Here is a 26375-nt window from a genome sequence, read left to right as displayed (position 1 = left end):
ATGTTAGAATGGACAAGTCAGATTCTTTGTTCCTCTGTCTGTCAGAGTCCACCTTGATTAGGCTCACTGGTGTGATCTATTCCAATGAAATTAATGTCTTAAGTAGAACTATCTTTATGTCATTGACCTCCCACTCAGTATATCTTCCTTTTTAGTTACTTAACTGTCTTTATTAATTACATGTCTCATCATTTATGCACAATTGTAGCAAATATAAAAATCAAAGTTCCTCTAAATCTTCTCCTCATAAAATACGCTTTTTACTTCTTTTCCTTGGAGAAAAGTATCTCGTTGACAAATAAAAATTATATGTATTCAAGGTGAGCAATACAATGCATTGTAAACTGATTGCTACAGTCAAATTCATCAACATATCCATCGCCCCCTGTAGTTATCTTGTTTGTGTGTGTTGATTGGGGGTGAGAACACTTAAGATCTGTTCTCTTGTTAAATTTCATATAAGCAATCCAATATTATTAACTATAGTCACCATGTTGTACACTGGATCCCCAGAATTTATTTATCTCATAACCAAATGTTTGTACCCTTTGACTAACATCTTATCCCCATCAGGCCCACCCCTGGCAACCGTGAGTGTCTCTGCTTCCATGCTTAGTATGCTTTTTTAAGTTCTTGGTTTTTACACAGCCTCGTGGTTCATGCACCACACACACACAAAAGTGTTTTTCTACCTTACCTTAAAAAATAATACATTCAGAATTGATATTATCTGGCCACCAGGTCAAAAAAGTTAAATTGAGCATCATGTATTCTCCCGAGGTCTTAAAGCAAAGTCTATCACTCCTTTTAATTAGAGCTTTTCATGTGGGTTCTGACTGAAATCACCTTGGTTGCTTTCTCCAGCTCTCACCTGATTCTAATTAGTCCCCTTGGAACATTAACCCAGCTCCCCCTCCCAACCCCATCTCTGCCTCATGATTCATCTCATTAGAAAAACTGATAAGTGGGCTACTAATATCCGCTAGGTAAGACATGCAGTTGTGAGCTCTACCACTAAGCAGTTTGCTAATGATAAAGGATGGCCTTCCTTATGGCAAGCATTATAGAGTATCGCTGCCTAATGCCCTTTAACTTGGGTAATTAAACACATCAACAGTAGAGATAATTTTTTCACAGTGGGGGTTAAGGAGAAACTGGAACAAAAAATATACCTTGCCCAGCAGAGCTGACATCTCTATAAAGCATTTAAGCGGACTTAATGAAGGAACTTCACATACCGGCGACTAAGCAGCAAGTACTCTCCTGGCCTCCTGAATTCAGAACAAAACACATTAAAAAAAAAAAAAAATTTAAACTTGAGCAACATTATGTGGCAGGCAGAATAATGGTCCCCTCTCAAAGATTCCCACACCCTAATCTCTGGAACATGTGAATATATTACCTTACACAGCCAAAGGGACTTTGCAGATGTCATTAAGGCTGTAAGACTATGGACCTTCAGATAGGAGGACTGTCTTGGATTATCTGGGTGAACCAAATGGAACCACAAGGTTTTTTTGTTTCTATTATTATACTTTTATGTTCTAGGGTACATGTGCACAATGTGCAAGTTTGTTACATATGTAGACATGTGCCATGTTGCTGTGCTGCACCCCTTTTTTTTTTTTTTTTGAGACGGAATCTCGCTCTGTAGCCCAGGCTGGAGTGCAGTGGCCGCATCTCATCTCACTGCAAGCTCTGCCTCCCGGGTTTACGCCATTCTCCTGCCTCAGCCTCCCGAGTAGCTGGGACTACAGGCGCCCACCACTTCGTCTGGCTAGTTTTTTGTATTTTTTAGTAGAGACGGGGTTTCACCGGGTTAGCCAGGACGGTCTTGATCTCCTGATCTCGTGATCCGCCGTCTCGGCCTCCCAAAGTGCTGGGATTACAGGCTTGAACCACCACGCCCGGCCAGTGCTGCACCCTTTAACTTGTCATTTACATTAGGTATATCTCCTAATGCTATCCCTCCCCCCTCCCCCCACCCCACAACAGGCCCCAGTGTGTGATGTTCCCCTTCCTGTGTACAAGTGTCCTCATTGTTCAATTCCCGCCTATGAGTGAGAACATGCGGTGTTTGGTTTTCTGTTCTTGCGATAGTTTGCTGAGAATGATGGTTTCCAGCTGCATCCATGTCCCTAAAAGGACATGAATTCATCCTTTTTTATGGCTGCATAGTATTCCATGGTGTATATGTGCCACATATTCTTAATCCAGTCTGTCATTGATGGACATTTGAGTTGGTTCCAAGTCTTTGCTATTGTGAATAGTGCCGCAATAAACATACGCATGCATGAATCACAAGGATGTTTAAAGGCTGTCGTAAGAGAAAGACTCTATGACAGAAGAATAGTCAAAGAGATATAAAGTTGCTGGTTTTGAAGATGGAGAAAAGAGACAAAGAAATGCAGTGGTCTCTAGAAGGTAGAAAAGACAGGAAACAGATTCTCTCCTACAGCTTCTAGAAGGAATATAGCCCTGCAAGCACCATGACTTTAGTGTGGTGAGACTCTGTGTTGGGGTTCTGATGGACAGAACTATAAGATTAAAACTTTCCATTGTTTTAAGCCATGAGAGTTGTAATAATTTGTTAGAGTAGCAATAGAAAACTAATACAGATAGGGAATTAGGTGAAAAGCGTTCTCAGGTGAGCGACCATGAGGGGTTTGTTCAAGGTTGTATTTGTGGCACTCTTCAGTGGTTGGTGCATAATAGAAGCTCAACAATTATTTGTAGAGTTGATGGATATTTATTGATATCCTCCTAAGTTTAGTCCCTTCATTTGGCTACTATGGTAGAAGTTTATTGTTACACTATTTAATGATAAGAAAACAGTAGCTGCTGCAGATAAATTATTCATTTAGGCCACACAGAAATTGAAAACTCAAATCAGAGTTTGTTTGACATGCTAAGGTCTGTGGCCACCAAATATTCCTGATTCTTTTAACTGTCAAATAACTTCCTAAATAGGTCTCTTCAAAATTTTGTTCTAGTTACTTGTGCTCCTGGTAAATTTTTGAGAGTGATAGCTGAAACTTCCCTATCTCTTAGGAGTAGGAGAATAGAATGGGAGTAATAAGAAAAAGATATTTGGAGTTCTTCAAAGTGTATACTAGATAGAAATAAACTGTTAATGAGCATTAACATCTATATGGCACTATATAATTGCCAAGGATCTAAGACCTTTGCCTACTGTGACACATTTATTCTTCAAAATAACAATGAAAAGTAAGTCCTGTGGGTAGCCTTGCCTTGGATAAGGAATGAGAGGTTTGAAAAAAACAACAACAATGAATTAACTTGCTAGAGATCATGTTTTACAAACACCACAAGTGAGATATAAACCCATGAAGTTGGCCACTGCAGGTCACACATTTCACTACCCTAAATGGCCTTTACCAAAGGGGTCCCAGACACGTGATTTCTTGCCAGGATTCTTAGCCTTCTTTGCCAAAGGTTTCTTTAAAAATCTGATGAAAACAATGAGTCATCTCCTGGAAGAAGCACATTATGGACACATACATTTTTGTAGAGTGTATTATTTTGGTAATCAGAGTCATAAGATTAGAGATAACCATATTGGAAACATTCATGGTGGAAAAGAAAATTAGGGATCTCAGATGTAGGATCACAATCAAATTAATTTTCTATTTGAATTTGATTTGATATAGATAGACTAATTATCACACAACCAATTAAATACTGCATCTTTTTTTCTTCTCTCATTCAATTTTTGCCTTTGCTACAATGTCATACTAATAATTTTCCTCTCCACTTGAATCTTGAAAAGATTTTCTATATTTAAAAATTTTATTGACAAAACAATACAAAACAACAACATATAAGGGCATAAAATGTATGATAAATCTCAGAACTTTTTTTTGAGCTTCAATTCAACAGCATATACTGGAACTGATTGTGGTATTGTCATGTTAAGGAATTCTGAAATATTATGATTTGCTGAGAATCAGTGATCCATCAGACAGGGTCTGCAGATGTTTGGATAGAATGAGATGTAATGCAAAGGCATAGGTTTAAGCAGCATTTGACCTACATTATGATAATATACTTGAATACCAATGTCATTTGTATGGTTGCTGGAAGGGGTCTCGCCATTTGTCTGTATTCTTGCATTCAGCAACCACCCATACAAAAAAGCCTCTTTCCTTCCACGTGTGGATGATTGAGATGGAGCCTAGGTTATGAAAAATGAAAATCCAAATTTGCATGGTGAGTGACATTAAATATATTATTGTACAGGAAAAGATGAACTAATTCCTTCTCTGTCTGCCAAACCCCTCTTATTTTACTTACATAGCAATGTAGTATATAAATGCAATTCTTTAACTCTAGTTTCTAATAATATTTGATGCAAGGGAAACCTTGTTAGAGAGTACTCCTCCTATGAAGAAAGATTTCATTTATTCACTAACTGGTCATCCACTTTTTATAATTGTGAAACAGGGAAAACATTATTAATTGCATATCTTTATTAAAGAATTGGAGAAAAAGATAATCATAGGACATGTGTTGACAAAAAGAGGCATTTGGAAATTTATAAAGAAGGAATACATGTGGTTTAAGAATGCAAAACAAATAATGGAATTTTGATATTCCTAAAGAAAGCTTGTTACCTATCACAATGTAAACATACTGAGGTCTCTGCCATCAATATTTGTCAGTGGTCACTGTGGGCTGAACACTGGAGTGAATTATAAGACACAATTTTTGTTAGTATCCTTATTATTGAAGAATTTGCATTAGCACCAAGTCGAGATTACCAGCTGTGAACATTTCACTCGTTAATAAAAAGAAGCAAGAAAATGGAAAGCAACTGTTCATAGGCCATCACGGTGGGGACTGCATTTATCCAGGAAGCTGTGTATTGTAAATCCACAATTTGAGAATCCAATTTTGAAAACAATTACATTAGAAATTCCAAAACACAATAAGAAAAGGTTAGGTTTATTATATGCAAGGGAAACTATGAGGAGTCTTGGGCTCTGAAGACCTCTCCATTTCTCAGTGCCCTTCTTTGCTTAGTTATGAGTAGGCATAATTTCTATATCCCTGAGGAAATATGATTTTACTGTACTCTTAGCATGTGAGGAGAAAAACTGTATAGAAGCAGACTTTCTCCTACGGGAGGATTGACCTATACATCCCTGAATTTGGTTTAATTTTTTTTCATTTCTAAAGACTTCATAGGCAACATCTATAGATGTATGGTCGGGAGGGTCAGGGCTTGAGGTGAGTAACTCTGTGCAGAGCTTTACTAACATATGCAGACGAGATAGAAGGATTAATGCTGACTAGGGAGAGCTGAGCACTCATGACTGTGAACACTAAGCAAAAAACTATTATACTCTAACCTAATGCGTGAAATACAAAGATCCATGTATGTCCTCCCAGGCAATGATGAGAAAGAAATTTGGGATGTGTTTCACCGCCTCTTCTTTTTAACATGTTGTAACCAATTAACTTTAATCAGTTTATTTTTTTGTTTATTATATGTTTCCTTCCCCATAGAATGATATAATGAGTTTGGGGGAAGAGACTTGATGAGCTTCTTGGTGAAAGATGTGCTAAAAAAATCTGTTTCATGGGACAGTCTGATAGGGCCTCAGGGAGTTCTCGATGAAAAACTGTACTGGGAGGAAGTAGAAGCTTATCTAAACTTATCCTTGGAGATTACAAGAAATTCAGAAATACAAAGTACCTTCTGGCACCAAAGAAACTGATCATCTTTGTGCAAATAAGGATTTGATTTACGTTGCATGTGATACAGGAGAAGCATGGCAAAAGATGAAAAATGCCTTATGGAGAGTCAACTGTGTTTATTTAATTGAAGAGGAGGGTATCTTCGAAGAGGAGGGTATGATACTCTCTTAAAAATAGGAAAAGGACTGATAGTATCTTTCCTAACGTTTATTATTTTATTTTATTTTAGACTGAGTTTTGTTCTTGTCACCCAGGCTGGAGTGTAATGGCGTGATCTTGGCTCACTACAACCTCTGCCTCCCGTGTTCAAGCGATTCTCCTGCCTCAGCCTCCTAAGTAGCTGGGACTACTGGCACCTGCCACAACGCCCAGCTACTTTTTTTTTTCTTTCTTTTAGTAGAGATGGGGCTTTGCCATGTTGGCCAGGCTGGTCTCAAACTCCTGACCTCAGGTGGTCCACCCACTTTGGCCTCCCAAAGTGCTGGGATTACAGGCCTGATCCTAACATTTAAATGCAGCTTCCTACCATGTTTGGGACAAAACCAAAAAGTATTGTTTCTGAGGTTGACAAGGATTCACTTCTGGGTGACAGACTAAAGTTTCATGTTCTCATATCTCTGTCCATAAGATTTCTAGATCTACAGTTTGACCTTTTAGTTTCTATCTTATCTTCATATTCCTCATTTCAATAAAACAGGCCTAACTTCATTATCTGGCCCACTGAGATATACTTCCTACTAGATTTTCAACAATGCAGGCTTCATGGTTACCTGGGTGCCACCACTTTCATCAGACTGGAAAACCTCAAAACTGCTATTCACAGACTGATCAACAAAGAAGAATTATAGAGTTTCCTTGTGAATGGAGAAAAGATGTGCTCCAGGTTAGAAGTAGATGAAGAGGGATGGGGTGCGGTGGCTCACACCTGCAATCCCAGTACTTTGGGAGGCCGAGGCAGGCGGATCACCTGAGGTTGGGAGATTGAGACCAGCCTGACTAACATAAAGAAACCCCGTCTCTACAAAAAATACAAAAAAAATTAGCCAGGCATGGTGGTACATGCCTGTAATCCCAGCTACTTGGGAGGCTGAGGCAGGAAAATTGCTTGAACCTGGGAGGAGGAGGTTGCGGTGAGCCGAGATCACGCCATTGCACTCCAGTCTGGGCAACGAGAGTGAAACCCTGTCTCAAAAAAAAAAAAAAAAAAAAAAAAAGAAGTAGATGTAAATGGAGGGAATCTCTGCTCATAAGATGATATTTTATGACAGCCAAAATCATTGCCTAGAATCACTATCCATGTGATGTTTAGATAAGCAATAATTTTTGTGACTCTCTATTTTTCCATCTATATAATGAAGATAGCACTATCAAATCGCTATGATTAAAATCAAATCAAATAATCCATGTTTTATCCCTGTGCCACAATAAACTCTATTTATTGTTCTGTTATCTAGTGCATGTAATAAACAATCTCAAAACATACTGTCTTAATGCAACAATTTATTTTCATTTCTAAGAGTTCTATGGAATCTTTTTACTCAGCTAGAGTCTTCTTTTTTTACATGCTGGCTAGTTTATGTGTCAGTCAGCTAAGAGGTTAGCTCATGCTATCAACCAGAGTGCCCGTGCCTGGCCTCTCTCTGTAGCTTGGACTTCTCATTGCACAGTATTTGGGCTCCAGGAGCAAACATGCCAAGGCAGACCTAGACAGAAGGTACAAATTATTTTTTTAGACCCTTCTATCTTTTTAGAATATCTATTACAATTAATAATATAACAGTAATAACAAAATGTATTGCTGCTGATAAGAATGTTACTAATAGTTACTAACCCCTGAACCTCAGTTTCTTCATCTCCAAAATAAGATTTTAGGCTGAGCACTGTGGTTTATATCTGTAACCCCAATGCTTTGGGAGCCAAGGCAGGAGGGTGACTTGATGTCGGGAATTCGAGACCAGCCTAGGCAACATAACAAGTCATTATCTCTACAAGAAATTTAAAAAATTAGCTGGACATAGTGGCGTGCACCTGTAGCCCTCACTACTCAAGTGACTGAGGCAGGAGGATCACTTGGACCCAGGAATTAGAGATTACAGTGAATTATGACTGCACCACCGGACTTTAGCCTGGGTGAAAAAGAGAGATCCCATCTCTAAAATAAAAATTTTAAAAAATGCCATTTGATTCAGCAGTCCCACTACTGGGTATCTACTCGGAGGAAAATAAATCATTATACAAAAAAGACACTTGCTTATGCATGTTTATAACAGCACAATTTGCAATGGCAAAAATATGGAACCAACCCAAATTCCCATCAATCAACAAGTGGATTAAAAAACTGTGATATCACTTTGGGAGGCCGAGACGGGCGGATCACGAGGTCAGGAGATCGAGACCATCCTGGCTAACACTGTGAAGCCCTGTCTCTACTAAAAAATACAAAAAACTAGCTGGGTGAGGTGGCGGGCGCCTGTAGTCCCAGCTACTCAGGAGGCTGAGGCAGGAGAATGGCGTGAACCCGGGAGGCGGAGCTTGCAGTGAGCTGAGATCCAGCCACTGCACTCCAGCCTGGGCAACAGAGTGAGACTCCGTCTCAAAAAAAAAAAAAAACAAAAAACTGTGATATATATATACATAAAATGGAATACTACTCAACCATAAAAAGGAATGAATTAATGGCATTCACAGCAACCTGGATAGGATTGGAGACTATTACTCTAAATGAAGTAACTCAGGAATGGAAAACCAGATATTTTATGTTCTCACTCATAAGTGGGAGCTAAGCTATGAGGATACAAAGGCATAGGAATGATACGGTGGACTTTGGGGACTTAGGTGGAATGGTTGGGAAGGTGGTGAGGGATAAAAGGTTACAAATTGGGTTCAGTGTATACTGCTTGGGAGATGGGTGCACCAAACCTCACAAATCACCACTAAAGAACCTACTCATGTAATCGAATACCAACTGTTCCTCAAAAACCTATGGAAATAAAAAATTTTAAAAAATGAATAGATATTTGAATAAAATCCTTTACATAAAGTGCTTGGGATTTTCCCTAGAATATAATGCAAAAGTCTTCTGTAAATATTGTTGGTTATTTTAAAGAATATTTTTGCTTGAATAGTTTTTTACCTTTGCTAGTAGTACCCAATCATATATAACTAAGAACAGATAGCTTTATAAATAACTTTTGTTTTTGATCAAACTTTCTAATTCCTTATTGAGTATTTACCACCAGGACTTAGAAAATCAATTGATTTCACACATCAATCTCAACTTGAATGTGACAAACCATTAAAAACATTTTAGATGTAATAATAAGCTTACCTACATTAATTTATAACATAGGAAGCATGTAATATGTGTTTATGATCTGGAAGCAAAAACATTGAAAATTATTATTTGATAATATTAAAGAGAAAAAAACCCACATCTCATTTTTCCATACATAATGTTGGTGTACCATGTTAGAGGATGAAATCATCAGAAACATATGCTTATAATAAAACTGTGACATTTCACAGTAATTCTGCTTAGACTCAAATTTTTTTATTTTTTACATGTTAAAATGCTTTAAAAATAAGCCACAGGTGTGCCAGACCTGATATTCTTGGATTCCAGGGAAGTAATAACTATTTTGTTTCTGTTCCTCTACAGTGTATCAAGGAAACCAGCCCCCGATATTTCAGCGTAGGTTCTTTTCTATTTTCCCTAAGTGTCAGCCGGTCTGAGAAATAAAGGGAAAGAGTACAAAAGAGGTAAATTTTAAAGCTGGGTGTCTGGGGAAGACATCACATGTCGGGAGGTTCTGTGATGTCCCCTGAGCTATAAAACCAGCAAGTTTTTATTAGCAATTTTCAAAGGGGAGGGAGTGTACAAATAGGGTGTGGGTCACAGAGATCACATGCTTCAAGGGCAACAAAAGATCACAAGGCAGAAGGTCAGGGCAAGATCACAAGGTCAGGGCAAAACTAGAATTGCTAATGAAGGTCCATGTCCCACTGGGCACACATTGTCATTGATAAACATCTTAACAGGGTTCAAGAGCAGAGAACCGGTCTGACTAGAATTCACCAGGTTGGAATTTCCTAATCCTAGCAAGCCTGGGGGCGCTGCAGGAGGCCAGGGCATGCTTCATCCCTTATCTGCATCTGCATAAGACAGACATCCCCAGAGCGGCCATTTTGGAGGCCCCCCCGGTAATGCATTCTTTTCCCAGGGCTATTACTAATATTCCTTACTGGGGAAAGAATTCAGCAATATTTCTCTTACCTGTTTTCTGTAATAAGAGAAATATGGCTCTGTCCTGCCTGGTTCCCAGGCAGTCAGACATAATGGTTATCTCCCTTGTTCCTTCAACATTGCTGTTATCCTGTTCTTTTTTCAAGGTGTCCAGATTTCATATTGTTCAAACACACGTTTTACAAACAATTTGTGCAGTTAACGCAATCATCAGAGGGTCCTGAGGTGATATATATCTTCAGTTTACAAAGATGATGGGATTAAGAGATTAAAGTAAAGGCAGGCATAGGAAATTTAAGAGTATTGATTGGGTCAGGGATAAGTGTCCATGAAATCTTCATGATTTATGTTCTTCTGTCAGGGCTTCAGCAGGTCCCTCCGTTCGGGGTCCATGACTTCCTGCAACAACAGTGTGCTTGTTTTGATAAAAACTTTTACCTTCAACTGTCCTATGTAGATTCTCACTATACTACACACCGATGCAATGTCCATGTGATATAACCCACCACCACCACAAGAAGTAGAATAGAAAATGCGTTACTGAGCTGACATTGTCACAGACTCTCTTTGAAGAATTGTGCAGAGTGCATCGATAAGTAGGAGAGAAAGACAGCCCTATTACTTCTGGCCATTTAGGGCAGAGTCAACCTTTAACCAGTCTAACAAGCTTTTAGTTTGATTAATACTTTAATTTTGCAGCAAAGAAGTTACAAATTTAAAATCTCTATTAGGTCATCTGGCTTGGCACTTCCACATTACAATATTTATGATGACATATAATTATCATCTGTAAGAGGAAAGGTAGAAAATTTGACCACTGCCATCCTCCATGACATGTCCCAATTTTCCCGGGTTGGTAAAGCCATCACTAACAGTTCTTTTAGATTTCCTCCTCCTCTTTTCCCCATGTCCTATGTTAATTTCTCACAATTTTTGATTCAGAAACTTAAAAATAATGAGTCTTAAATGAAAGCAACATTAGTCTAATTGGCAGCTTTCTATAACTCACCCACATATTAGCCATAATAATGATGATTCTCCTTCAGATTCTGCATTCTGCTGGTCTACTTTTCTTATTATGACAGTTTGCTTCTCTCAACCCAAACATGTAGTCCTAGTCTGGTCATTTCTATCTTGCAGCAGCACATGTGCAACAACACCTAAACAGTCTCCCTTTTTATTAATCTTTGTCTCCTTGAGTCTGTTCTTTACACTGACACCAGGGTCAGGTATATAAAATAAAAACAGAGCACAATCTGAAGACATATGAGGAGGGTCATCTTTGACTCATCTTCCATCTCTTTTTATACATATACAGCTCTTAACTTTTGCATGTGGTTTTTATTTTTCTGAAAAGCATTTCTCCTTCATGGCTGACTCCTTGTCCTCATCCTGATATGAGTTGAAATGTGATTTCCTTAGAGTTAGTCTGTCTGTAGTAGTGGTTGCATTCTTATAACATCACCTTGATTTATTCTACATAGTATCATGATATCAATGAGTCATTATGTGTATTTGTTTACCTATTATTTATTGTTTCAACCTTCAATTAGAATGTGTGCTCTAAAGTGATGATATATTTTCTGTTTTTTTTTTTAATACCAGTGCCTAGGACTGTACTAGATACAGTTCAAGATGTATGTAATGAATTTGTGAATAAATAGATGAAACAATGTAGTCTGAGATAGCAACACCTGAAATAGACTCATCTTTCACCCATGTGGAGCATCTTGGAAATAAATACTGTGATTCTCACCTTGACTATGGGCTGAGAGGATATGGTGACCACCTACTGGCTGTGAACTTCAGCCTCTTAAGCCTCACCACATTTTTCAATAAGAACTGTAATCTATTCCCAAATAATATAGTAAGAACAAAACAAAAACCAACTACGTTTCTGTATTACTGTCTTTCAGGCATGGTTTTTGTGTTATTTTTTGAGAAGGAATCTCACTCTGTCGCCTAGGCTGGAGTGCAATGGCGTGATCTCGGCTCACTGCGACCTCTGTCTCCAGGGTTCAAGTGATTCTCCTGTCTTAGCCTCCCGACTTGCTGGGACTACAGGCAGGTGCCACCACGCCCGGCTAATATTTTGTATTTTTAATAGAAATGGGTTTTCATCATGTTGGCCAGGGTGGTCTTGAACTCTTGACCTCAGGTGATCCTGCCTGCCTCAGCCTCCCAAAATGCTGGGATTACAGGCATGAGCTGCCATGCCGAGGCAATTTCAGGTATGTTTTTAAATGACTAATAAAAATAAAACACATTTTCTTATTAAGTCGTAAGTAAGAATTAATGGGAAAAAGTGCACAGTATACCATGAGATTCAAGAAAACCACTCTGCAGTAGAGAGCATGAGAAAGTGCCAAGAACCAAGTCAAGGTTTGAATTATAATTCTTCTGCTTCTTAAAGAGCCACACCCCTAGTGCCTGCACCCAGAAGGCTTCAGTCAGCCATTCACTGCTCCAGGTCACTTTTAGGAAAGGGATTTTAGCTAGTGATTCTCCTTGCTTTTAATAACCCCAGCCCTGCCTGGAGTGGCTAGAAGCAGGCAGGCACCTATGTGCTACTGATAAGTGCCTCAGCTTTTCCCAAGCTGGGATCAGGCTGTAGAAGCTGCTATTATTTATGTTCTCTGCCAAAGGCACCAGTGGGTGTCCTCACACCTGCCCTGTGCAGCAGGGCCGGCTCAGGCCATCCTCATTCAGATTTGCTCCTCCCATGCCCACTGCTGTATGGCCTGGGGGTCACCACCCTGTACCATTGGCCTCTGGTCTGCCTCCCATGGCATGGAGACAATGTGGGGCTGGTGCCTGCTCCAGGGGGCAACCCAACAGCACTTCCTCATTGCTCCCACCCCTGGCAGCAGGGAAGGGCTTTGCCTGACAACATGCCTGACAATTACCTAAATATTCTGCAATTGTTACTTAGGAAGCATGGAGAGGGCAGGAGTGTGCTATGGCCCCCAGACTCTTGTTTGTGCAGAATGTATTATAAAGCCTTCGTTGCAATTACTTTTGGTGTTTTAGTCATGAAGTCTTTGTCCATGCCTATGTCCTGAATGGCTTTGCCTAGGTTTTCTTTTAGAGTTTTTATAGTTTGGGGTTTTGCTAATTAAACTAAAGAGCTTCTGCACGGCAAAAGAAACTAGCATAAAAGTGAACAGGCAACCTACAGAATGGGAGAAAATTTTTTCAATCTATCCATCTGACAAAGGGCTGATATTCAGAATCTACAAGGAACGTAACCAAATTCACAAGAAAAAAACAACCCCATCAAAAAGTGGGCAAAAGATATGAACAGACACTTCTCAAAAGAAGACATTTATGCAGCCAACAAACATTTGGAAAAAAGCTCATCATCACTGATCATTAGAGAAATGCAAATCAGAACCACAATGAGATACCATCTCATACCAGTCAGAATGGCAATTATTAAAAGTCAGGAAACAATAGATGCTGGTGAGACTGTGGAGACACAGGAATGCTTTTACACTGTTCATGGGAGTGTAAATTCATTCAACCATTGTGGAAGTCAATGTGGCAATTCCTCAAGAATCTAGAACCAGAAATGCCATTTGACCCAGCAATCCCATTACTAGATATATACCTAAAGGATTATACATGATTCTTCTATAAAGACACATGCACAAGTATGTTTATTGTAGCACTATTTACAATAGCAAAGAATTGGAACCAACCCAAATATCCATCAGTGATAGATTGGATAAAGAAAATTGTGGCACAATATACACCATGACCTTGGAAAGTATTCAATAAATATTGATTCTCTTCCTCTTTCCTTCAATTCCTTATGTTATGAGTTGAATTGTGTCCCCAGCCCAACAAAAATATGTTGAAGTCCTAACACGCAGTACCTCAGAATGTGACCTTTTTTAGGAAATAGGGTTGTTACATGTAATTGTTATGATGAGGGCATATTGAACTAGGAAGGGCACTTAATTCATATGAACAGTGTCTTTAAAATAAGACAATGTGAAGACATACAGAGAGAGAATGTCTGTGACAATGGAGGCAAAGAGTGGAGTTTTAGCCAAGCATGGTGGTTCACATCTATAATCCTAGCATTTTGGGAGGTTGAGGTGAGGAGGATAGCTTGAGCTCAAAAGTTTGAGATCAGCCTGAGCAACATAGCAAAACCCATCTCTATAAAAAGAAACCAGAAATTACCCAGGCATGGTAGTGTGTGGCCGTTGTCCCAGCTACTCATGAGGCTGAGGCCGGAGAATGACTTGAGCCCAGGAGGTTGAGGTTACAGTGAGTTATAATTGCGCCACTGCACTCCAGCCTGGGTGGAAGAGCAAGACCTTGTCTTAAAAATAAGAAAATAAAAAAGATGCAGTTATGCCACCACATGCTAAGGAATGCCAAAGATCGCTGGTGATAGCAGAAGCTAAGAGAAAAGCAAGAACAGACCTTTCTCTGTAGTCTGGCCCTAGAGAGCATGGCCCTAGTCACACCTTGCTTCTCAACTTCTGGACCTCAGAACTGTGAGATAATACATTTTGGTTGTTTTATGCCACCCAGTTTGTTATACTTTGACACAGAAAACTAATACACCCAGGAAGGCAGCTGCTGGAATATGTTCTCAGGCAATAGTATCTCTCTAATCTCTCAATTTTATCCCATTAATCTTTATCACATGTTTTATCACCTCAAAAAATCCTGTTTCTTAGTATTTGTGACTTCAGATACTGGACAGTTATACACCTCAGCTTTTTTTTTTTTTTTTGAGATAGAGTCTCGCTCTGTCACCCAAGCTGGAATGCAATGGCACATTCTTGGCTCACTGCAACCTCTGCCTTCTGGGTTCAAGCAATTCTTCGGCCTTGGCCTCCCGAGTAGCTGGGATTACAGGCATGTGTTACCACACCCAGGTAATATTTTGTATTTTTAGTAGAGACAAGGTTTCACCATATTGGCCAGGCTGGTCTCGAACTCCTGAACTCAGATGATCGCCTGTCTCAGCCTCCCAGAGTGCTGGGATTACAGGTGGGAACCACTGTGCCCAGCCACCTTAGTTGTTTTATTATTTAATTACTGTAATATCTTATCATAAACCAATTTCTAAAATCCTTAAAACATTTCTAGGCCGGGCGCAGTGGCTTAAGCCTGTAATCCCAGCACTTTGGGAGGCTGAGACGGGCGGATCACAAGGTCAGGAGATCGAGACCATCCTGGCTAACACGGTAAAACCCCGTCTCTACTAAAAAATACAAAAAACTAGCTGGGCGAGGTGGCGGGCGCCTGTAGTCCCAGCTACTCGGGAGGCTGAGGCAGGAGAATGGCATAAACTCGGGAGGCGGAGCTTGCAGTGAGCGGAGATCCAGCCACTGCACTCCAGCCTGGGCGACAGAGCAAGACTCCGTCTCAAAAAAAAAAAAAAACCAAAAAAAACCAAAAAAACATTTCTAAAGTTAATTTTGCCATGATTTCCTATTGCAAGGAAGTAGTAATTAACTGCATTCGACAGAAAAATGTTAGCAAGCCTCAGTCTCTGATATGTTTACACAGATATGACTGTCTCCCTGCCCATACATCTGAAGGTATATCTGAAAAAGAAGCATATTACATTTTCTTTTTTATTATTACTAGTTTGAGGTATGTTTGATATGTTCTTTGTGGGCTGTAATCCATTGCATAGTCAGTGTTATTTGCAATGTATTTATTTTTACAGGGACACAAGTTTTTCTTACAGTAGTGCTACTCTTTGATTTGTTACTTTTAACTCTCAAAGCTGTTGAAGAAGGTAGTTGAGGACCTTTCTTCACAGCTTCTGCACAATCCCTTACTTGACTTTCTTTTGCAACCATTTGGTGTCACTTAGAAATTTCCATAAGATGGTGTTTTATTGCTCTTCCTCGTGGGCGGCTCACGAGGTCAGGAGATCGAGACCATCCTGGCTAACACAGTGAAACTCCGTCTCTACTAAAAATACAAAAAATTAGCCGGGCGTGGTGGGCGCCTGTAGCTCCAGCTACTGGAGAGGCTGAGGCAGGAGAATGGCGTGAATCCGGGAGGCGGAGCTTGCAGTGAGCCGAGATCGCGCTACTGCACTCCAGCCTGGGTGACAGAGCCAGACTCTGTCTCAAAAAAAAAAACAAAAAAAGGTCATCTAGAATGGCATAATTAGTAAAACCTTCTCTGATATGAAGTTGCTCAATTCTGTAACCTGATCCTCCTCCTACAAAACTCACAGCTTTTAAAAATATTAATATTATTTTTAATTGACAAAACATAATTGTGTACAGTTATGGGTTACACTGTGATGTTTTGATATGCATATATAATGTAGGATGATTAAGGCATTAATTAACATAATTAACGTAACCATCACCTCACTCACCCATGATATTTTTATGGGAAGACATTGGAAATTTACTCAGTCATTTTGAAATGTAGCATACATTATTATTGAGTACAGGCATGCTGCTGTGCAATAGATCTCAAAACTGGTTACTCTCATCTCTCTGAAACTTTCAACCACTCCCCATTCCCTCTCTCTTTATATTTCCACTCTAGCCTCTGGTAACCCTCATTCTACTACTGTCCACTTCTATGAGTTCAACTTTTTTAGATTCCACATATAAGTGAGATCAAGTGGTATTTGTCTTTCTTCTTGTAGCTTATTTCACATAGCATAATGTCTTCCAAGTCCATCCATTTGTATATGTGTCTATGTGTGCCTGTGTATGTATTATAAAAGAGATATGATTTATGAACACACACATATGTAGAAGCAACTTTATTCTGTGTTCCTTTTTCTTCTACTAGCTAAATCTACATGTTTCTTCTACTATTACAGAGAAACAGAGAGAGGGCTCTCAGAAATTGGCAAGGAGGGAGAGAAGAAGGAAGAAAAGGAAGGAAAGAAGGAAGGAAGGAAAGAAGGAAGGAAGGAAGGAAGAAAGGAGGGAGGGAGGGAAGGAGGAAGGAAGGAAGGAAGGAAGGAAGGAAGGAAGGAAGGAAAGAGAAAAGAAGGAAAGAAGGAAGGAAGGACGAATAGAGGAAGGGAGGGAGGGAAGGAACAAAGGAAGAATGGGGGAAGGGAAGGAGGGAGGGAAGGAGGAAAGGAGGGAGGGAAGGAAGGAAGGAAGGAAAGAAGGAAAGGAGGAAAGAAGGAAGGGAGACAGGGAGGGAGGGGGGGTCAATTTCAAATAAGACTGAAACCAACAGATGCTTGTATCACCCAGAGTGCCTAACAGCCATGTGAATATAGACTCTTTTCTGTATATAACGGCTGACTTGAAAGTCACTTACAGATTATTAAGTATAAAACTGTGTAGCTAAACATTGGTATAACTCAACCAGGTGGGGAATAGCTGACCTTACAATTTTTGTGGGTATTTTTCACAGACTTTCTTTCCAAAATATGAACAATGAGACAGTACTAAAAATTGTAACTGTATTTTATGGTTGGAAGGTGCTTATTACTGAGAACAAAACAAAACAAAAATTTTCTCTCTAGATTTAGTAAATTTTTTTCCAATGAAATTTCATCTAACCATCAAACCCCGATTATTCTCAAAATTATTAATTTGAGTTACAAAGATCTCACCTTAAGAACTTTCCATGTCAAATACAGAGAGAAAGGAGCCCACTTGAAAAAATAATATATACAATGGAAAAGATTAAAACAATCAGAAGTCTGGGGCAGCAATATCCAACTCTGTAAGAACCAAGTTAATAATTTAAAAAGCACCAACACTCCCTTACTCCAGTAACATAACACTTGCTGATAATAGAAGCATCTATTTACTCTTGTATTCAGTAAAAAATGTGTATTTACCATAGCAATGCCTGCAAGACATGTTACAAATTGCCCTTCAGAGATATGGAGAGAAATATGGGGATGAGGTCTCTTAAAACAAACAGCAATTAATTTTTATGAAGTTTTTCCCATATGGAAGACTAGATTTGAATCTCTCAAGAGTATTTTCCCCAACATTTCTGACACCGTGGAGAAAGGGAACAAATGTTTCCCTAGGGTGTCTTTGCCAAGGCAAATGTTTTTCTGATTTTATGAAGTACTTTTTTTCTGTTCTCCATGAGTTGCATGAAGAGATTTAGCCAGAATATATTCCAGAACAACAAGGACCTGCGTTGTCTATTTTCTCCCAATCTTGGACATTGTTACATGCTTCTCCTCCACTTTCTTATTTGATTCTTGCTTGGCATTCTCCTTTCTCGGCCTAGAACATATCAAACCTTGTCAGTTCATAGACCTTCGGGCTAGTGTCTTACTCCATTTACGTGGCTATAAAGGAGAACCTGAGACTGGGCAATTCATAAAGAAAAGAGTTTTATTTGGCTCCAGGTTTTACAGACTTTACAAGAAGAATGGCATCAGCATCTGCTTCTGCTGAGGGCCTCAGAAAGCTTCCACTTACGGTAGAAGGAGAAAGGCATCACGTGGCGAGAGGAAGGAAGAATGAGACAGAAGGAGGTGCTAGGCTCTTTTAAACAATCAGCCCACAGGAGAGCCAGTAAGTGAGAACTCACTCATTACTGGAAGCATGGTGTCAAACCATTCATGACCCAAACATCTGCCACAAGCTCCCACATCCAACACTGTGGATCAAATTTCAATAAAGAATAGAATCTATCACAGATCTTGAGAAAGATAGATCCTTAAAATTGGCTGGTTCTCTCTATGCTGGATATTTATGATGTCCCCCTTGTATTATTATGTTATTATTCATGTGACTTTCTCTCTCTCTCTCTCTCTCTCTCTCTCTATATATATATATATATATATTTTTTTTTTTTTTTTTTGGAGTGGGGACAGTGTGTTCCCCTGTTACCTAGGCTGGAGTGCAGTGGCACAATCGTAACTCACTGCAGCCTCTAACTCCTGGGCTCAAGTGAGTCTCCCATCTCAGCCTCCTGAGTAGCTGGAGCTACAAACATGTGCCACTGCGTCTGACTAATTGTTTTTTGTTTTTGTTTTTTTTTTTTTTTTTTTTTTTTTTTGGTAAAGACAAAGTCTTGCTATATTGCCCAGGCTCATCTTGAACTCCTGATCTCAAGTAGTCCTCCTTCCTTAACCTCCCAAAGTGCTGGGATTACGGGCATGGGCCACCGTGCCTGGCTACTCTTTATATATATATATTTTTTATCACTAGCACTGTTTGTTTCATTCATACCACTATAAGTATCTGTCTTATTTGTTTTGTTTTGTTTCCTTTAACAATAATGTCAAAGATAGGGGTAACACCTTGCCCTTGTGTCATGATCTATTAACAGAACGGTATCGAACACTTGATACCCATGAGTTGAGTAAATAAAACAGTTCCTGTCTAGGCCTAGTGGCTCACGTCTGTAATCTCAGCACTTTTGGAGGCTTAGGTGGGTGGATCACTTGAGATCAGGAGTTCAAGACCAGCCTGGCCAACATGGTGAAACCCTGTCTCTACTAAAAATACAAAAAATTAGCGAGGCATCATGGTGCGTGCCTGTAATCCCAGCTACTCGGGAGGTTGAAGCATGAGAATCGTTTGAACCAGGGAGGCAGAGGTTGCAGTAAGCCAAGATCACATCCACAGCACTCCAGCCTGGGCAACAGAGCGAGACTCTATCTCAGAAAAAAAAAAAAAAAAAAAAAAAAAAAAAAAAATTATCTAACACACGTATTTTCTCTGTAAGACCCATTTTAGCTTGCATGTATGGATACTAGACAGTGCTTTGGCACTATTCTTGGGGGACATTTTAAACAGGTAAATTACAAAAAAAAAAAAAGGCACAAAATTTGAAAACTATGGCACTAACTGGACCATGAAAAAAAACACTTATTTACACTCTGATAGTGGAAACAATAAGGGAGAGCATCTCCTTGTTCAATCTCACCTGTGATTATGTGCATCAGGCAACACAATTTTTTTTTACCACTCTATGCATGTCTATGAGTGACCACAAAAATGTCAGTAATGAGTAGTGAGTAGACAAATAGAATTTATAAATAATAAGCATGATCTATAACTTGTCTGAGGTCACAGGGTATTAAATCATGCTATTTAGGATTTGATTCTGAAATTCAGTGACCTGCATTAAACATCCACAATGTATAATAAAATAAAACTCTAGCAAAGATATACTCACCATATTGTTTTTATTTCCCTAAAGATCATGCTGTTGTGTGTGTGTGTGTGTGTGTGTGTGTGTGTGTATATATTGACATATTACATTTCAACAATGAGATATATGACCAATTTTTTTATTCTGTAAATTAGAAAAAAATAATTGGAGAATTTTATTCTGGTCTCCTTTAGATATATTTTGTTTATTTATATAGTTATGATTCTATATTAGTGTATGAGCAAGTGCTAAGTCTCACTTCTGCCCTCTGAATGTCTGCTGAAGTCAACTAACAATAGACAAATTAACAGAAAAGCCATACACACTTATTAACATGCACATAGACACAGGAGTCCTAATGATACTAAAAACAAAACAAAACAAAACCCACTCAAGATAGTTTAGGCTTAAATGCACTATTTATGAGGGAAAGAAAAAATGAGGGATACAGGCAATTTTGAGGAATAGTATATTATTTTCAGAGAAATTGAATGAGCTCAAAGATCAGACAATAGTTTTTAAATGATTCTCTGTCGAAGCTGAATGGAACAAGTAGTAGGATGGTGAGGGGCAGAACTGTACTGCAAACAGAGGCTGTCTTATTATGCAGATAAAGTTTCTTAAGGTAATCTCTTATAGCTGCACTCGAGAATAAATCAAAAGTCTGTCTGGGCATGGTCACAACTTTTCATCTTTTCTCAGATGCTAAATCTTTCCTGTTTATTTGATGAGATTCCTAGGGAGGAGGTCTTGAGACAATTGTATTTCTTTTGGAAAGAAGTTCCCTCAATCAGTTAAGGAAATTCCAAAGAGAACTGGGGGTAGTGAGGCAAGAGAAAATTGGAGAGTATTTGGTTTTGAGGCAGCTTCTAAAGTCTTTCCATTATTTTTTTAATTCAAAATGTTCAGCATGCCAACAAACCACACTCTGGGGTATTGTTTTCTGAGCCTCAACATCATGATCTAATTTTATACCCTACATACAGAATAAAATTATAAGAAATTACTCAGAAATTCATTACAAGTCAAATTAAGAAAATAACACAATGTGTACTGTTTCAACTGTTTTGAGGATACATATATAGGAAGTATCTAGGAAGATATAGATGGCGGTATAAATAAAGACAAATCATTGTTATGTATCTATATTTATATCAAGATAGATAGATAGATAGATAGATAGATAGATAGATAGATAGATCTTTACATACACTTAAAATATATGCCTGAAAAATGATTGTAAGCTACTGATATGGTTTGGATCTTTTTCTCCTCCAAATTTTATGTTGTTCCCAATGTTGAAGGTGGAGTCTGATGGGAGGTGATTGGATCATGGAGCAAATCCCTCATGGATGGTTTGGTATCATTCCCTTGGTGATAAATGAGTTCTTGCCTACTTAGTTCACATGAGGTCCAGTTGTTTAAAAGTCTGGGACATCCCCCTACTCTTTCTCTCTGTCTCTCTCTCTGACCATGTGATGTGCTGGCTCCCTGTCACCTTCTTCTATGAATAAGAGCTCCCTGAAACCCTCACCATAAAAGCTAATCAGATACTAGCATCATGCTTCCTGTACAGCCTGAATAACTGTGAATGAATTAAATCTCTTTTCTTTATTAATTCCCCAGTCTCAGGTATTGCTTTATAGCAATGTAAGATTAACCTAACACAGGTACAAATTCTATATTTTGTTTATTGAAATGTTACCGATAATGTATCCTGAAAAATCTCTCTGTGTCAATAAAACTTTATATCTACACTCTAATTTTGATGTCCATATTCTCTTCTACTTTATAAATGTATTTAATTACTTTTGTCCATTTCCTTTTTTTTGACTTTCAATGTGTTCCCTATTTCTCCTGTTAGCATTAATATCTTTATTAATACATGTTGGAACATTTAAAGCTTCTTTTTCCATAGTGGATATACTGGATCTAAACACATATATAATTTAGGACTTTGATGCATATTGCTGTACTGCTTTATTTAAACATTTTAACAAATTGTATGCTTATTATAAATGTATAAAAATATATTTTCCAGGACATAAACCAGATTTTATGGTAAACTAAATCAAATTATCATTTAAAATTTTGAGTTTATTTGATTACTAATGAGGTTGAATAACCTCTATTTCTTATTTTAGTTTTTTTTATGAAATGCCCAATTATGTCTTTTAACATAGGGAATGCTTGTTTTTATCCCTAATTTGCCAGCCTATTTTTGTTCTTAAATTGTATTGTCAGGTTAGTTGAGGTATAATTACCACAGTAAAATTCACTCTCTTTGGCTTACTCTTCTATGAGTTTTGACAAACTTTTGGTGGTGTAAGAATCACCACAATAAAAATAGAGAATATTTCCATCATTTCAAATAATCCCCCACCATGGTCCTTTTTAAATCAACCCCTCCTTCCATGTTTAGCCCATGCAAACGTAAATTTTTTTTTTGTCCATACAGATTAGTCCTTGCAAGAAAGTCATATAAATGAAATCACACAGTAAAGTTTGTCTTTTAGTCTGCCTTCTTTCACTTAGCATAATACACTTGAAAATCATCAATGTTATTGTGTGCATCAATAATTTTTTTCTTACTGACTGCCAGATTGATTGAGTAGATTTCATTGCAATATGAATTTTAATATATATTACATGGATGTAATATATGTAATGTATGTAATATTTAAATCTATTACATAGATGCTATTCAAAAGATTGATTGTACTTTAGGCTTGTACTAGCAAAATGTAAGAATTCCTGTTTAACATCACATAAAATACGAATAGTTGAATGGGATACTGTATAATTTGGGTCATAAAATACTAAAGATGTGACATACCTAGATTGTGTCACCACTTTTCCTGTTGTAATTGTACATTTTTCTTTAACTATTTTATGCTGGAAATCCAATTCATTTGTCTTGTTAGCTATTAAATTCCATTGTTTCCACATGAGTAGCTAGAATATTTAGGTCCATGAGCTGTTGCTCTTATTTTCTTTGATATATTTATTTATTTATATACTGCATTATTAAGCTCTCTCCACTGAATTGCTGATTATTTAGATTATTTGGAAATAGAAAGTGAGAGATTCCAGATTTGTCTAAACTTATAGATACTAATAAAATTTGAGAAACAGTTAAACTGAGAAGTGAATCATATATATGATATATCCTATCATATACATGACATATATGAGAGAGAATATTAATTGAGCATAAATTATAAAGAAGCAATAAGAGATATGTTTTTATGGAGCCCAAGCTTAGTGGCGGGGGAGGGGTGGGCAGATAAGAATGCAGATGTGAGGTGGAATCTCTAGTTACATGAGGAAGAAGCATAAGAGACAAAGGGAAGTAAGAGGCAGTTCACCAAAGCAAGGAAATCTTTGATCATATGTTTGTTTGTTTGTTTTGAGACGGAGTCTTGCTCTGTCACCCAGGCTGGAGTGCAGTGGCACAATTTTGGCTCACTGCAACCTCCGCCTCCCAGGTTCACATGATTCTCTTGCCTCAGCCTCCTGAGTAGCTGGGATTACAGGCATGCACCACCATGCCCGGCTAATTTTTGTATTTTTAGTACAGACGGGGTTTCACCATGTTGGTCAGGCTGGTCTCAGACTCCTGACCTCGTGATCCACCTGCCTCGGCCTCCCAAAGTGCTGGGATTACAGGCATGAACCAGCGTGCCTTGCCAGATCATATGTTTAAAACAGACAATAATCACATGAAATGGCTCTGTCTCTGGGAGGGAAAAATCTTACATTTTAATGAGATAAATATATAAAAGTAGCCCTGTATAGACCTTTACTTGAGCCTATTTCTCCTCTACTAGATTGGAAAGCATTCAAAGACAAGAAACACATCTTTTTAAAATATCTTTTTTGCTAACATCTATCTTGGTAAAGGGGATTTACAGCAAATGAGCACATGGTATATTTCCTCCACAACGTGAGTTGGGGGATGTTGGTTGAAGTTGACTTTTTCTCTCTGGTTGCTTAGGAACACTTCTTTCTAACTTCACCATTCTTCTTGCTATTTTCTTCTCACCCCACCCTAAGAGATTTCTTTATTTATTTAACAACTATTTATTGAGTGTCACGTATTATTTTAGGCACTAAAATGACTTTAAAAGTGAAATTTCACTGGATCTGCATATTCCAGACTTTCATTCGTTATTTTCTACTGCATTCCTGACATAATTCTTAAAATATTAGAGGAGAGTTCATCCTTATTTAGTGCTTTATAAATACTAATTATTTACTTAATAATTTTTAGTTAAAGTGTTTATTTAATAATTTTTAACTAAAATGTTTATTTAAGTGTTTTCAAAATAAAATTTTATATTACTACCTGTTATGGAATGAATTGTGTCCCCCTCAAAAAATTAATACGTAATCCTTCTGTTGTACATATAAACATGATGATTGTATTTCAATGCTCATGTGTGAGACATGCCTCTCACTAACGTTATTACAGTGTTGGCACATTACCTGTCTGATATTTCCTATATACATATCAGATGCTGAAATCCTAACACCCATTTCCTCAGAATATAACTGTCTGGACATGGGGTCTTTATTGAAATAATCAAGTTAAAATGAAGACATTAAGGTGGCCCCTAATCCAATATGACTGGTATACTTATAAGAGAAAACTTAGGTACAGGCACATACAGAGGGTGCTTCTAAATGCATTTAAAGAAAGTACATTTCTCTTGTTTAAACCATCCAGTCTGTGATACTTTGTTCTGACAGCACTAGACACTAATACTTTACCATAATTGCAAAATCGTTTCTACTTGCAATATAAAAATAATTATTAAAAATAACTGAAACTCTACTAAAAATTTCCATAGTACCTTAAAGGACCTTGAAAATATATATTCTTGTATCTCAGACTTTTACAATACTGACTGAGCTTTGGAATATCACCTAGGAAGGTAAGTGTTTACACACAGTTGGAGACAGGCATCAAGGCCACGATGCCTTTTCCAAAGCAGCTGCTTCTTCCTTTGACATTGTATTCATTCAACTCAGTATTTGGAACTGTGTCAGGGTCTGCAGTCATTGTATAAGGGACCGAAACACTAGGGCCTAGGCAGCATTTAAAACTGGCACAGTGAAACTCTCTCCAGGGACCCTCCCTGCAGCCCCTGGGGCTGCTTGCATCCAAGAATCATTGAACTGAAGCAGGTATACAGTGCCTGCCCACGCCCCTCACTCCAGGCTGCCTCCAGCTTGGGCCACTGCCTGGACACTCCCAAGTGAGATGTTGAGAAACTAGGCACCTAGATCCAATTTGGGAAATTGGCTTGAGGCAATAACTGGAAAAGAGATGAAAGACTGGATGGTGAAAAATGATATGTAGAGAAACAAGGACAGCAGGTGGTAGCCTGGGAGGCATTAAGAGGGAAAAACACTGAATAAAGGACAGAAGATGAATAGAAAGGAAGATCTTGAAAAATGAGATTTGAATGAGAAAAGCTAGAGGAAAATAGAAACACATTCTCTATCCTTTAAAATGTTGATTCTTTTCCCACCACCTCCCTTTCTCATGCTGATCTCTCTTGGCCTCTGTGTCATTAAAGTCCATTGATGTCCTTTATCTTACCCTTTGCTAACCAGATTTGCCAAGTCCTTATCTCTTTGTCTTGGTCACCCTGCCTCACTCTTCTCCCTATTGTTATCTAGTAGCTGAGGAGTGCACTCTGATGGCTCTATTTCAAATGCCATGAGGAATAACTATTATTTCTGATACTCTCAAATTATTTCTAAATATTTTTAAAGCACTGATTGACTAAAGTCGATGTGGGATTTTCACAACTATGTAAAAATGTGCATCATGTAGAATGAATATGGTAAAGTTGGCTTTATTTATTAAAATGCACCACAGTCTAATATCCAACTACTCTATGGATGGCTATTGTTTCCATCCAATTATATTTCACCATCATGAAATACATTTCATCAGCCTATCTCAGTCTTATCAATGAAAGAATTTTACCATTTTAAGACACTACAATGATTTTTTTAAAATTAAACAAGGCTTTCTGACATTGCCACCTTGATTACAAAATGATATAACACTTCTTAAAATGAGCAAGGTTCGGAAACAGAGAAGCTATTAGAAATATATTCTCAGGATGACTTAATTATCGAACATCTCCCAACTAAAGCACACTAAGGAGTTATTTGTATGTAAATTCTGTTGACAGTGTATTATCTTTACTATAGAACTGTGCATGAGAAAGAATACTTCCAATTACTCATAGAAACATAAACAACACTATTTTTTAAATGTATTTATTTAAATGTTGGT

At 38.1% G+C, this 26375-nt stretch overlaps 1 non-coding gene across 1 annotated transcript; it reads left to right on the top strand.

Annotated features, from left to right (window-relative positions):
- Window positions 1-24451: 24451 nt before the first annotated feature.
- Window positions 24452-24557, top strand: LOC115895369. The gene has a single exon (XR_004055571.1). It is a non-coding gene; the product is annotated as a small nucleolar RNA U13 (small nucleolar RNA).
- The last annotated feature ends 1818 nt before the right edge of the window (window positions 24558-26375 follow it).

Source organism: Rhinopithecus roxellana, chromosome 20, assembly GCF_007565055.1.
Source record: "Rhinopithecus roxellana isolate Shanxi Qingling chromosome 20, ASM756505v1, whole genome shotgun sequence".
Taxonomy (NCBI): Eukaryota; Metazoa; Chordata; class Mammalia; order Primates; family Cercopithecidae; genus Rhinopithecus; species Rhinopithecus roxellana.
This window is presented reverse-complemented; position numbering and strand designations above follow the sequence as displayed.